At 32.9% G+C, this 13,455-nt stretch overlaps 1 pseudogene; it reads right to left on the bottom strand.

Annotated features, from left to right (window-relative positions):
* Positions 1-345: 345 nt before the first annotated feature.
* Positions 346-463, bottom strand: LOC112475326 (annotated as a pseudogene).
* Positions 464-13,455: the final 12,992 nt, after the last annotated feature.

Here is a 13,455-nt window from a genome sequence, read left to right as displayed (position 1 = left end):
GCAAGTCTAAATAAGAAAATGAGCTGTTCAGTGTGAAAACAATCGAGTCTAATTTAGTTGGTGATGTTTATCCATTAGATGATGCTTGAGAGAAAATTTGAGGCTCAAGAGAGATATTTGTGACTTCTTTATAGTGACATTTTCCTAAAGCTCTGATATGAAAGGGATTGATAAAGCATATAACAGATCTGAAGAAATGAAGGCAAAAGAAAAAGCATCATGGTAAACAATCTCATTTACTTGGAAGCAATTGTGAAGATGTCTTTTTTTGTTTTAGGCGAGGCAACCCTTGGTTGACCTCACAGATTGCAAGGACCTTGTCAGCTTACGATTCCTTATTTTTTACACCTACAGCACCTGGTCTTCCTAGGTGGTCTCCCATCCAAGTATTAACCAGGCCCGAATCTGCTTAGCTTCCGAGATCAGACAGGATCAGGCTTGTTCAGGGTAGATGGCCATAGACTGAAGATGTCTTTTATGATAGTTGTTCTTAACCACTTAGAGTCATGCTGTCTTGGAATCTAAAGAAAGCTAAAAACTCCAAAATGTAAATATCCATATCCATCAAGTTTTAATATATTTCATAATAGTTCAGAAAATTTGACCCATCCACTGACAGAATCTATATCAAAAATCTGCTCCAGGTTAAGATGCTTTGCTAGAGAAGAATATTTCTAACTCACATTCTTTTGTGAAATTAATTTTTAATAACATATTAGTATGGAAATATATACATTTTTCGAGAGCTATAAAAATTCATAATGTGTGCAGAGGCTTTAAATAAAAGGAAAAATATAGACTTTTCAGATTTTTCTCTAGCTTTTTTAGAGCCTGTTTTAGGCTCTAATATCTGAGATAAACATGTTATATTCAGGTATCCGCACATTCAATGTCTTAACTATAGTCAAAAGGAAATGACAGATGTTGTTTTGTTTTCTAAGAGTCATATTAAATAACAATGACAAAATGCCCTCTATCATGCTCTTTGATACAGAAATACGAAAATTTTGCTTTTACTAATGAAAAATAAGTGATGAGTTTCTCTAAGGATTGTCAAAGATTGAGGCCTCATGTGAATTTTAGTTCATTTAATATCTTTAAGATTTCACATCCAATATAAGATTAATCTATGCGTGTGTGTGTGTGTGTGTGTGTGTGTGTGTGTGTGTGTGTGTGAGATTCTGTTTGAGGTCATCGATCATTTCATCATGAATCACTGATCTAATCAGCTAATCAGTCTATTCTGCTAAACGTTGAAAATGAGTCACAATGTAAATATAGCCTAATAATAATTCTTGATGACATTTATGTGCTGCAAGAATTTCACATATAGCCATTCAATTCTCATACCAAATTATAAGTAGGCACAATTATTACCTCTTTTTTAAAAAAGAGGAAACAAGAGCCAGTTCAATATAACACACAGCTGGAAAAAATGTATTAAACTTAGAAGTCCAAGTCCATTCTTTAAAGAGTTTTTGAGAGATGGCTTTCTTTAAAAACAGTTATTAGCTCTGAAATAAAGTTCTGTAAAAGGACCAGTCATGGGTTAGAGATGAAAGGGTGTTTTAATCTCTAACATAATTTATTTATTTATTTTTAGGCAAGGTAACCCTTGGTTGACCTCACAGATTTCAAGGACCTTGTCAGCTTACAATCCCTTATTTTTTATTTTTTTTACGCCTATAGCACCTGGTCTTCTTAAGTGGTCTCTCCCATCCAAGTACCAGGCCTGAGCCTGCTTAGCTTCTGAGATCAGATGGGATAGGGCTTGTTCAAGGTGACATGGCCGTAGACTCTATCACATTTTGAAGTTATAGCTAAGATATATCTTAAAGTTATACATCCTCTGTGACTAGGTAAGGCAGGACCTCTATAGCACCTAGTTCTGGGGCTGTGGTAGAACTAATCAATATGATGACATGATCTGTTTGGGATTTCTAACCATTCACTCAACACTGAGTTATGCATGACTGTGGGCTGACTATGCACTAATAGTCATCAAGCTAAATGATTGCCCATTGTAGCATCAGTACCTAGCATTTTACTTTGCCCATAGTAGGTGCTTAAATGTTTGCTGAAATCTAGAACTTGGAATGAAAGTTTATACAACATGATGTTTGGTTCACGTGCAATCGGAATTGGTAAAACAATTAGGGGAACTCTAGGATATACCAACTTCATAGAAATAAATTCAGGGATATTAATTAACACAGTAGATAGTTTCCTAAAAAGCAACTTGAAAAATCACACCTTTTGCAGCCCAACCATATTTTCTATTGATTTACATTATCTACTTAGAGCTCTTAGCCTTTATTTTGGATTGATCTTTGGTTGGCTCAATCTTCCGTTAATTGAACTCTGTTACTTCCTCATCTAATGTGTCTCCCCCATCTCAAGTGGTTAGTGATCTAAGCAATCACTACACAAAAAGAATTCCACGAAAAAGAATTTTACTGCTAATATATATGTATATATGCATAACATCTGTAATATATGTAATATATTATGTATGATATATAGCAAATAATAGAATAACTTTTTCTAATAATAATTCAATTTTACATATCAACTTTTTAAAGAAGAGATGTACTACTTATTTTTTATAGCGGTAGTCATTTTTGAAAAACAGTTTATTAGGGAATAATCACAGTATTGGATTTCTTTGCAGTGTAGAAATTATGAATCAACATTTTCCTTACTGATGAATTTCATTTCACTTCACATTGTCATGCCCTGTTCATCAGTTTTCCATGGAAAGCATTAGTTATGTATAGGTAATTAAATTATAGTCCAGCAAAATAATAAAAGCATAGCTTTGGAGTTAGGCTGACCTAGGTTCAAATTCCACTTGAGAACTCACTGTATTTGTATCTTTGGGCAAATTATTAAACTTGGTCACTAATCTCTGAAAATTGTGGCAATAAGAACTCACGGGATTTTTAAGAGATAAACTACAGTAAAATAGTAAACCATTTAATACAATGTCTGGTACATGGTAGCTACGTTTACTAATATTATTTTTGTCATTACTAGTTTCATTAGTAAATAAATACTGGTGCATTTACTGGTACTTCTGATTCGGGCTTTATTGTCTATAGTTTTCTGGCTTTTAGCAAGAAAATTCTGCCTAAGTCTTTTATTGACTATATTTAAAATCCAACATTTTATAACTAATGGAACTTAACTCAATAATAGCAAAATGAAATCTAACAATGGGATGTTGGTTTTATTCACAACCAATGAGACTGTTGATTCGTTCTGTCAATTCAAGCTCTGCATTTGATAGGATTATTATTAGAATGTATGTTTGTAAGAAGGAGACTCAGACAGACAGTTGGAAATTAAGTGTGGAAAATGCTTTAAAATATGAATTTGCTATAAATCATGAGAGGTGCAATGGTGTTAAAGAAAACAACATAGGTCAGAGTATAATTACATCAACAAGTTTGTGAATTGCCTAGAAAGGTAACAAATATTTCTGATTTCCAAAACAAAATTAATAACACTGAAAATGTCTCTCACATTCATCAGCTATACTGTATAACATATTACAAATATTAAGGGCATATAGACATAAATTCTAGCTAAATAAATATTACCCTATACATCGGTCAAAATTTATTTTTGTGATGAGTTCACTTAAGTCTAATTAATAGGCCTGTTAAATTTGTTCCAAAGTTTGCTCTTCTAAGGTAAATTCACAAGTGGTGGATTCTTCCAGCATTCCCTTACTCTGAGTTACAATTAATTTGGTAATTTACAGGGGGATGGTTTCCAAAAGGCCAGGAAGGCAGGGGTCCAATACGATAATCCCTATATTCTGAGGCTGGGTAAATGTAGAGCTGGAAGAGAAATACTCAGATCTGCTAATAGAAATTTACTGTCCCAGTTCCTCACCAATCAGATTGCCAATCATACCTCATTAGTTTCCTAATTAAACTGTAAGTGTAATACATACACACAGATCATGTGTTTGAGCTACTGAAATACATTCATTTTCCAAAGGGCTAATCACATTAAATTGCTGAACCTAGAAAAAATTAAATTCTATAGCTATAATAATTCAAACTTGCCAGCATAAACCCATTTTTCAAAGAATAAAAATATCTATGAAATAATAACATTATTATTCTTGGGAGATTATTTTTTTTACTGTAGCAATCAGGTTTTAATTATGAAGTGAGCATCAAATATGACAACTAGCCAGTGAAATCAAATGACTATCTTCTGCCCAGTCAGCTTTCTTATTTCTCTTTTTGATTACTCTTAAGAAAGCAGAAATGATTTTTTAAAAATTCAAAGCAAGACTGAATTAAATACAAATGCCAAGTGAAGAGTGTGATAAGATTTTCAAGTCTATGGGCACAAAAGCTATTTCTGCAGTATCCCTGCAGGGTGATTTCTTAAGTGGGAGATAGCTCTGATTTGACAATGGTTCATAAAAGTATTTTCATCAATGGAAATACTGCAATGAGACAATGCTTCCTGTCACTTAGAAACAAAGTCGGCATTCATCTCTTTTGCACATTTAATATACCAGAGGCAGAAAGAAAGGTAACTTTTTTGTTTGATTAAAGTACATTAAAAATAGTTATGTGGAATAGACTTCTTGCTGCTACTAGAATTTTGTATAGAGAAAAAGCAGGACACTTATCAGATGGATTGCATGTAGTGTTATATATACTGTAAGAATGCAAAAGTATTTTTCTACAGATGAGTCAATAAGGCAGACATGGCGGGAGGCTTAGCATTGAGGATAATAAGGGACCCTGCCCAAAAAGGCCCTGACGACTGTGGTTGTTGAGGATAATCTGTGAAGGCCAGGTTGTTGGAATGATTCCCTCAGGCCAAAGGAAATTGTGTTTGGAGACTTGGAGGGAATTGAAGTTCTAGAAGTAAATGCGCATAAACTAGTATTCTAATCTCTGCAACAACTGACACTTTGTATAAAGCAAATAAATATTACTTTCACAGAATTTGATAAATGCAGAAATATTTTCCTTTCTACCAAAGTCACAATCCTCTAGAGTGGTAGTTGAATCATGTTTTAGAATAGATTTGGCAATATTTCAAAGCGAATTTGACTTTTTAAATGATGGATTTGTGCTATGTTGTTGTCTGAAATGGACGATTGGTGAGAACTTTGTTTTTATGTACTTCTATTTGTTTCAAGAAACTTTTTGTTTTATACTTCAGATTTACAGAAACAAGAAAATGATACATAGAATCCCCATATACCCCACAGCTAGTTTAACCTATTACTAACATCCTACATTACTGTGGTTCATTTGTCACAATGAACCAATATCAATATATTACTAACTAAAGTCCATACTTTATTCAAAATTTTTAGTTTTTACCTAATGCCTTTTTTTTTTCCTGTTCCAGGATCCCATCTCAGATACCACTTATCATTTAATAGTCATTTCTTGTTAGGCTCTTGTTGACTATGAGCTTCTGAAACTTTTCTTGTGTTTCAGGACTATCATAGTTTTGAGGAATACTGGTCAGGTATTTTGTAGAATATCCCTCAATTAGGGTTTTTGTTTGTTTGTTTGTTTTGTTTGTTTTTGTTTTTCTTAAATATACTGAGGCTATGGGTTTTGGGGAGCAAGATGACAAAGATGAAGTGCCATTTTCATTACATCATATGAATGGTACATACTGTCAACATGACCTATCACTTGACCAAGTGTTCACAATTGCTCATTTCTTGCCCTCTGCTTTATCATGACTAGATTTTTGGCAAGCTTCTCTCCTCACATAGACCCCTGAACTTTGCTTGCCCTCAAGCGTGAGCAAACACTAAAATGCAGAACATGCCCCCTCCCCCCAACCCATGGACTTTTCTTGAGAATCTGTTGGCCACATTGAGACACATCTCCTATCAAACCACATTGATCATTAATCTTATCCCTGGTTTGCCCAGGATATTAGTTGCTAGGCTGCCATAACAGAACACCAATGGGAATTATTTTTTTCATAGTTCTGGAAGCTACAAGTCCAAGATCAAGGTGTTGGCGAGTTTGGTTTCTTATAAGGCCTTTCTCCTTGACTTAGTCACTCTCCTGCTGTGTCTTCACATGACATGCATTCTGTGTGTGTGCATCTCTGGTGTCTCTAAATTTCCTCTTCTTAGAAAGATAGTGAGATTGGATTAATTTTAATCACTTCTTTAAGGGTCTTATCTCTGAATATAGTCATATCTTGTGGTTTTGGGAGTTAGGGCTTCATCATATGAGTTTGGGGATACAATTCAGACCATAACACCCAATTGCACCTAATTTGCTGCTTACCCCTCCTTACTCTATAAAGAAAAGCCAATTACTGTTTCATTTTGAGGCATTTGCAGATTTCTAAGATCTGAGTGCCCATCCTATTACAATATAGTCACGTGCCATTTAATGATGGGAATACATTCTGATAAATGTGTCAGCAGGTGATTTCATCATTGTGCATATTTAAACAAACCCAGATGGTACTACACACCTAGGCTATATAGTGTAGACTATTCCTCTTAGGATACAAGTCTGTAGAAAATGTTACTGTATAAAACAATACAAGATTTAATCAAGCACAAGACAAAATGATGCAATCAAGAAATGCAGTAAGTACACAATGTATGAGGCCACTGTCTACATAACATGGCATAATGTTTCACAGCAAACTTCTTTTTATGGTGACATTGAAATGGTGAATCCAGTAAGTTTCAAGTGTACAATTCAACAGTAAGTCATATATATACTGCATTGTGTGTTCATCGTCCATAGTTAGATTTCTTTCTGTCACCAAATATTTGATCCCATTTACCCCATCAACCTCCCCCCTTCTCCCCATCCTCTGGTAACCACTAGTCTATTGCAAACTTTTTTTGTAAGTAGAAAGCATACATTCTAAAATAACAATAAAAAGTATAGGATAGTAACTACATAAACCAGTTACAGTTCTTTTATCATTATCAAGTATTAGGGACTGCACATGATTGAATGTGCTATACTTTTATACGACTGGCAGCACAGGTTTGTTACAATGGTATCACCAAAAATGCATGAGAAATTCATTGTACTATGTCATTAGATGGCTACATCACAAGGCAATAGAAAAATTTCAGCTCTATTATAATCTTATGGGACCACAATTGTATGTGTTGACCGTGGTTGAACAGAATGTCATTATAGGGCACATGATTGTAGTATTTTTTTTTTTTTGAATAAAGTTTCTCCTTATCTAAGTCTGGGTTTGTTTTTATTTGACACAATGCTGATGTTGACTTTGACCACCTGGTTGAGATGATGTGTGTCAGGTTTCTCCACTATAAAATCCCTCTTCCTCTGACTCTTTTCCATATTGTACACTATGGAAAGAAGTCACTATGAGGTACAAGCACTCAACACTTAAGGAGTGAGGAGTTATGCTCTCCCTCCTTGAGGACCGAGTATTTACATTAAACATTTAGAATTCTTCTATGTGAAAGATTTGTCTATTTTCCCTTTTTTTTTTTTCAAAACTTTATATCAGAATGGAATCATGGATATTTATTTATACTTTGAGTTATAATCCAAAATGCCTTTATTTTATTGTTTTACCATTGATTTTTAACCAACATTTTAAGCAGCATTCAGCTGATTAATGTATACCTACATGAATCTTAGCCAAATGCTTTTATTATATCCTTGATCTTCACAGTTGAATCTAGGTAGAACCTGCAGCTCCAGCTGCTTGCCCTCATGCTTACCTTGATGTGAAAAAAGTCGTGATGTGAAAAAAATCTATAGGTAATCAACTGGTTCCTGTTTCTTAACATGATGACAACTGAGAATTATAGCTACTGTCACTAATGTTTCACCTAGTTTTGTTGGGGAAAGTACAGGCGCTAAGTAGTCATTTGCTCAACAAGCCTGCATACTCTGTAGATATTCTTACAAAGAATTCTGATAATAATTATCAAGAAGGGCAAGACTATAAGAGCCTTCCTCACCATAACAAAAAACAAAAACAAAAACAAAGAAAGAGAGCTAAATATGCACAATTGAAGAGGAACTAGATCTTGACTATCCTGAAACAGGCAAGTAACTTACATGATAGAATTAAAAACAATTTAGTGTCAGTGTCTCACACTGTTCTACAGTACTGATTCACTCTAAATGTAGTTTTGACAAATACTAAAAAGTTGGAAATTACTTTCAAATCATAACTCTTCTTTGTGACCTTTTATAATTCTCTTAATAGTTTGTATTTTGCTAGATGCAGACAAACCTGAATTTTGCCAAATGTAGATATTGACAATAGCCTTTGAACTTCATTCTGACCAAGAAAATCAGTAAATCTTAGAGTTTCTATGTGAAGACTTTTCTCTGTTGACCTACTTGTTGGTTTTCGATCTAAAAATACCCTCAAAAACGTATACATAAATATACGAAACAAGCATTTCTAGACTAAGAACTGGGAAAAGGTTATGTGGAATGGAAGTCTTGACTTCTATTATTTTTAGAGTTGGCTATAGATGGTCTGATTTAAATTAAGTGACTAATTACACAAGTGTTTGGAGATTCTCCCAGAAAAAACATCATAAAGTGTGCTGTAGATATAATTTCAATGCAGATGCAACTGTGAATTCTATATCATCTATAAGTTTTCATGTTTATGAAATAAATTGGGATGATTCAGTTAATAATCTGTAATGATTAAAATAATTTCCAAATGGATTGATTCAAGTGAGAATACTTGAAGACTGGCATTGACTAGGTGACTTTGACTGTGATTGAAGAAATGTAACCAAAAAAACTGTCACAACTTACACTGCATAGATGGTACCAGATTCCAACATTTTTAAAAATGTTTGAGGGAAGAGTAACTCTTTGGCCAGTAAACGAGCCTGACTTAAACGCAGCAAGCAGATCTATTGTTTTCGGTAGAAGCTCTAAGCCACAGTAAGAACCTGTTCACATTTTTATGACAGGACATAAGGCTGAAATTTTGACATGTCCATGAATTAGGCAATTCGCTTGAAAATAACTACTTTGTAAATTCTGGGAATGAAAAAGAAAATTAAACTCAGTTCAGTTTCAGCATGTCAGGAAGTCTATATTGCAGATTTGTAAAAGAAAGAGACCAAAAAGAGAAAAAAAAATGAGTATAGTTGCTAACAAAAATTGATTACTGAAGTTGATTAAGTTGTACTTCTTTAAAGTCACTTTAAGCTTTTTAAATAATTGCTTCCTTTCTGTTTTTCTTGTAAACTCTCACTAAATAGTGTGCTGATTCACATAATAAAATAGTAAACATAGAACTCTGATGGTTATATATTTTGAAAGACATGTAACTGTTTCATTTTTAAGTCGTAGAGCAAGACATTTACCTAAACAGGTTTACCTTGTCATTTTTGCACAGGGATACTAATTTTGACTTTGTACAGTTTTTATAATTAGATAATACACAGTGTCTAGAATAACATATGGCAAAACATTTAATCAATACTAGTAGCAGCAACATCAGGAGCAGCAGTAGTAATTATTAATTATAAAAGTTCCCTTTGATCAGGTAATGTTTGTCTAATCACAATTTGACCAAGGACCTATTCACTTTGATGTCTAGAAGGCAGGAACAATTAATTGAATCTATTTGGCTTTTTCTTTCTCCTCAGTCTATTCTATTAGAAATAAGGAAGAGTACTTTGAATCTATTAGCCACATGTTTCTAACACTTGGATGGAATTTTGCAGGAGACTTGATTACTTTTCCCCATCTTTGTAAAGTTTGTCCTCCACAGATTTAAGTAGAGCAGGCCACAAATTGATCTAAAATGGATTTAAATCAGGAGACTTAAGAGATTACAATACTTTGCCTCAGAACTGACCCTCATCCAAGCAAAGTCTCTAGCCTTTCCTAAACAGGTGGAAACTAACGTCATTCACCAATCACTGAGAGTGGAGTTTCTCTTGGTCATTTCAAACTTACAGATTTTGGCTTGGTGGCAGCGCTTTGACCAGAGGAAAAGTTATTGAGTGGTTTGGGAGATCTGATTACAACATGCATAATAAATTTTGAACTAAGAAAATGCTAAAGATGGGTTTTCTTATGCTTGTTCTGACTCCTGGAAATGTGACTATAAAAAGTGGATAGAAAGAAAAAGGAAAAAATAAAGCAATGAAATACCTAATTTTAAAGAACTCAGTTATGGGGAGTCCCAAGGGCATCATTCTGTGGTTCGTAAATCTGTCTGCTGTTTTCACTTTCGTTCTAGCATGGACCTCTTGCTTTTGTTTTATCAGCCTGGATGAATTAGCCAGCAAAACAACATAAATATCCTTCGTTAGCAAGTGCTAGCTTCCTTAGGAAAAGGAATTATTTTTCTAATTTTCTTCTTGTTAGTTTGAGTTTTGGATAAACTCTTAAGAAATCACAACAATTAAATTATTATTCCTATAACCAACTTTTCTTGATGCCTTAATCACTGAAATTACTTTAAAAGTTAAGGATTTTAAACTGTAAACCCTGAAATTTTCCAACGGGACCAATGATGCCAATCAAAATGTATTTAAAACAGGGTTACCAAGTAAATCATATTTCTCACTCAAACAATACTGTCATACTTATCATCTATCCTTTTACACATGTATTGACATTTTTGAAGAATGTATCAACTCTATCAGATGTGCTGCACTTATGGGACAGAAAACACGTTTTCATTTGAACAAGAAATTTACACAGCCAGCTATGGTCTCTTACCATTTTTATGCACTTCACAGCCTGTGTTCTAATTTTAAATTAGGGATCCGATGTGTATATTTATACATAGCCATACTTGAATCAACCTGTAACTGTAAGCCTTTGGGGAGTGATTGTGTTTGAACATCTGGACTTACCACATGTTTTCAGTGGGAAATGAAACATCATTTAGAAGACCTAGGTTTTAAAAAAGAAGAGATAGCAATGATAGTCTATAGGTGTTCCAGATGTTGAGAAATGTATTCTGCAAATCAGATTTAGGATTTATTGTAGCAAGTAGGAGTGTAAATGATATTTTAAACTGAAATGGTTTTACTCAAATGCCTGTCATATGTCTCTCTCTGATTTCACACAAATGTTTTGATTACTCTTTCAACAAAAATAACAAATTGAATGGCATGATAATTTATTTATATAATGTTTTCTGTGAAAAATCAATGATTATTTGCATTCTAAAAAAATGAAAGTATCTTTGGAATAATATCAATTTCAAGAACCCCTGTCATATTTTGTTTACTAAACATTAAATTAAGCATTACATACTCTCTTTTGAAGTGCTAATATCTCTTTTAATCGCAACTGGAAGTTTGTCTTCATTAAATTATTGCCTAATGGTTGGTATATTTTTTTATAATACCTAAAAGAGAATATTGATCCCAGTCTTCTCTTGTAAAAACTGAATTCATCTCCCTATTGGAACTCTATGGTTTATATTTACAATGTATGTATCGATCACTGAAAACTAATTGGACTTTGTAAACATCTAAGAGTACCTTTACTTATTTTTATTTATTTTTATTATGGTGACATTTGTTAATGAAATCTAGTAAGTTTCAAGTGTACTATATATTTATATATAAAATTTTATATAGCATTGTATGTTCACCACCCACAGAAAGAGTACCTTTAAAGCATATATTTTCCTATGCAGAGTAAAGAAAACACCAGGAACTAATTTGATCAGAACTTCCCTGAAATGTCACAAACCCTTTAATCTGATAAAGTTCACGTGAGAAAAAACTCTTTAATCTCTGACTTTCACATATTACTAAACTAATAATGTAACCTTTCTACATATGTCAAGCTCTTTTACACTGTTATGTAAACTGCTATTATGTAACATACAAAGAACTATATAAACTAAGATGGTCTTGCCATTCCATGTGTACACAGTTGTAGGAAAGTAAATGAATGTGTACTTTGTTTTAAAATAAGTATTATTTCTGTTGTATGTTCACATATGTAACTTTGGTTGCAAATCTATCCTACTGTGCCTGGTGCTTAGGTTTCTAAAGGGGTGTGTATAACACAACTTTTTAAAATAAAATCAATGGCTTTGAAAGTATTTGAATAAGCATGTTCTTTTAACTGTTTTAACTAGCTTTTTGGAAAAAAATACTTGTAAGAGTAATAGTAAACTTTGTAATTTAACATTTTATTGAATGAACAGGTTTTTCTGTTTATCCTTTATTTGAAGCAGAGCACACCTGTCACTATATTTTTAAAGATGGTAAGTAATAATACATAGAAATATTATTTGGTTAAAAGAATACTGGCATCATATTTTTTTGACATTGGATGTTTATTACTATTTCAGATTTCTATAATTACCTTTAAAATATCAACTGTGATTGATTTTAAAACAGCCAATCGGCATTTTAAAATTAGTATAATTAACTTTTTGGACTAATATATTTTACATTTAGATAACTTAAAACACAACTATTTTAGTCCAAAAAAATTCTTCCTAAAGGCCAATATTAACTTGTACCTGTAAGTAACATAAGGAAGAGATGCTACTTGCCAGTTCTACTATATCACTGAGATCAGCAAGGAGCTTTGATTTCTAGGATTCACATCACAGTCTAAGAATATTTTTAAGTGAAGTAACTGAACCAAAAACTAGCTAGAGGTCTCTTATTGCTTATTCTAGTTTATTATCTCAGAATTTTTTAGTTGTAGTTATTTCTATCCACGCTTCAGTTTTAAAATTCTCATAAAAAGAGGTAGGAATTATGTTCCTTTGTATGTTTTGTTTTGTTTTTGGAGGAGTTGCTTTTTTTGTAATTTCAGAGCATCTTTCCATGATTCCAAATGAAAGACTTATGTGATACCCTAGAACTATCAAAAGAAAACTCCAGTAGAAAATCGAGGAGGAAGATTTCAGTAGACCAATGCCACATCAATTTCAACAAGTTACATATATAGTTAATATTATATATAAGCAGATAACAAAGTTAAACTCCTCTTAGATAACAAGCAAATAAACTTGTTTTTTCATTATTGTTACATCAGCCAAGCATTAGAACTAACTTCACCAAGTTCCATTTTAGCTAATTTGCTGTGTGCCACATTAAAACTCAAAAAAAAAAAAAAAAAAAGTTACAGATAGTGTAACAATGACTATATTATCTCATATTATTAAAAGGTCTAGATAAGTCTCCAATTTGTGACCTAGCTCAACATAAAATGATATTAAAAGGAAACTTTCCAAACTTTCTCAATTACTAAGAAATTGAAAGTAAGTACATATTCCTGCTAATACGTTTTGGGCAACTTTGAGATAATTATTTAAAAGTATTATTAATATGATGAATATTCCCTATTATTAAAAAAGTTTTCTCACTAAAATAGGGATATAAACCTAAAAGCGACAAATGAACAGGACAGAGAAGAGACTCAGCGATATGGACAATGGACTTGTGGTTACCAGAGGGTAAGGGTT

This window comes from Pteropus alecto, unplaced genomic scaffold (assembly GCF_000325575.1).
Source record: "Pteropus alecto unplaced genomic scaffold, ASM32557v1 scaffold40, whole genome shotgun sequence".
NCBI classification, from domain to species: domain Eukaryota; kingdom Metazoa; phylum Chordata; class Mammalia; order Chiroptera; family Pteropodidae; genus Pteropus; species Pteropus alecto.
Note: the sequence above shows the minus strand (reverse complement) of the source record. Positions and strands in the feature narration are given on the sequence as shown.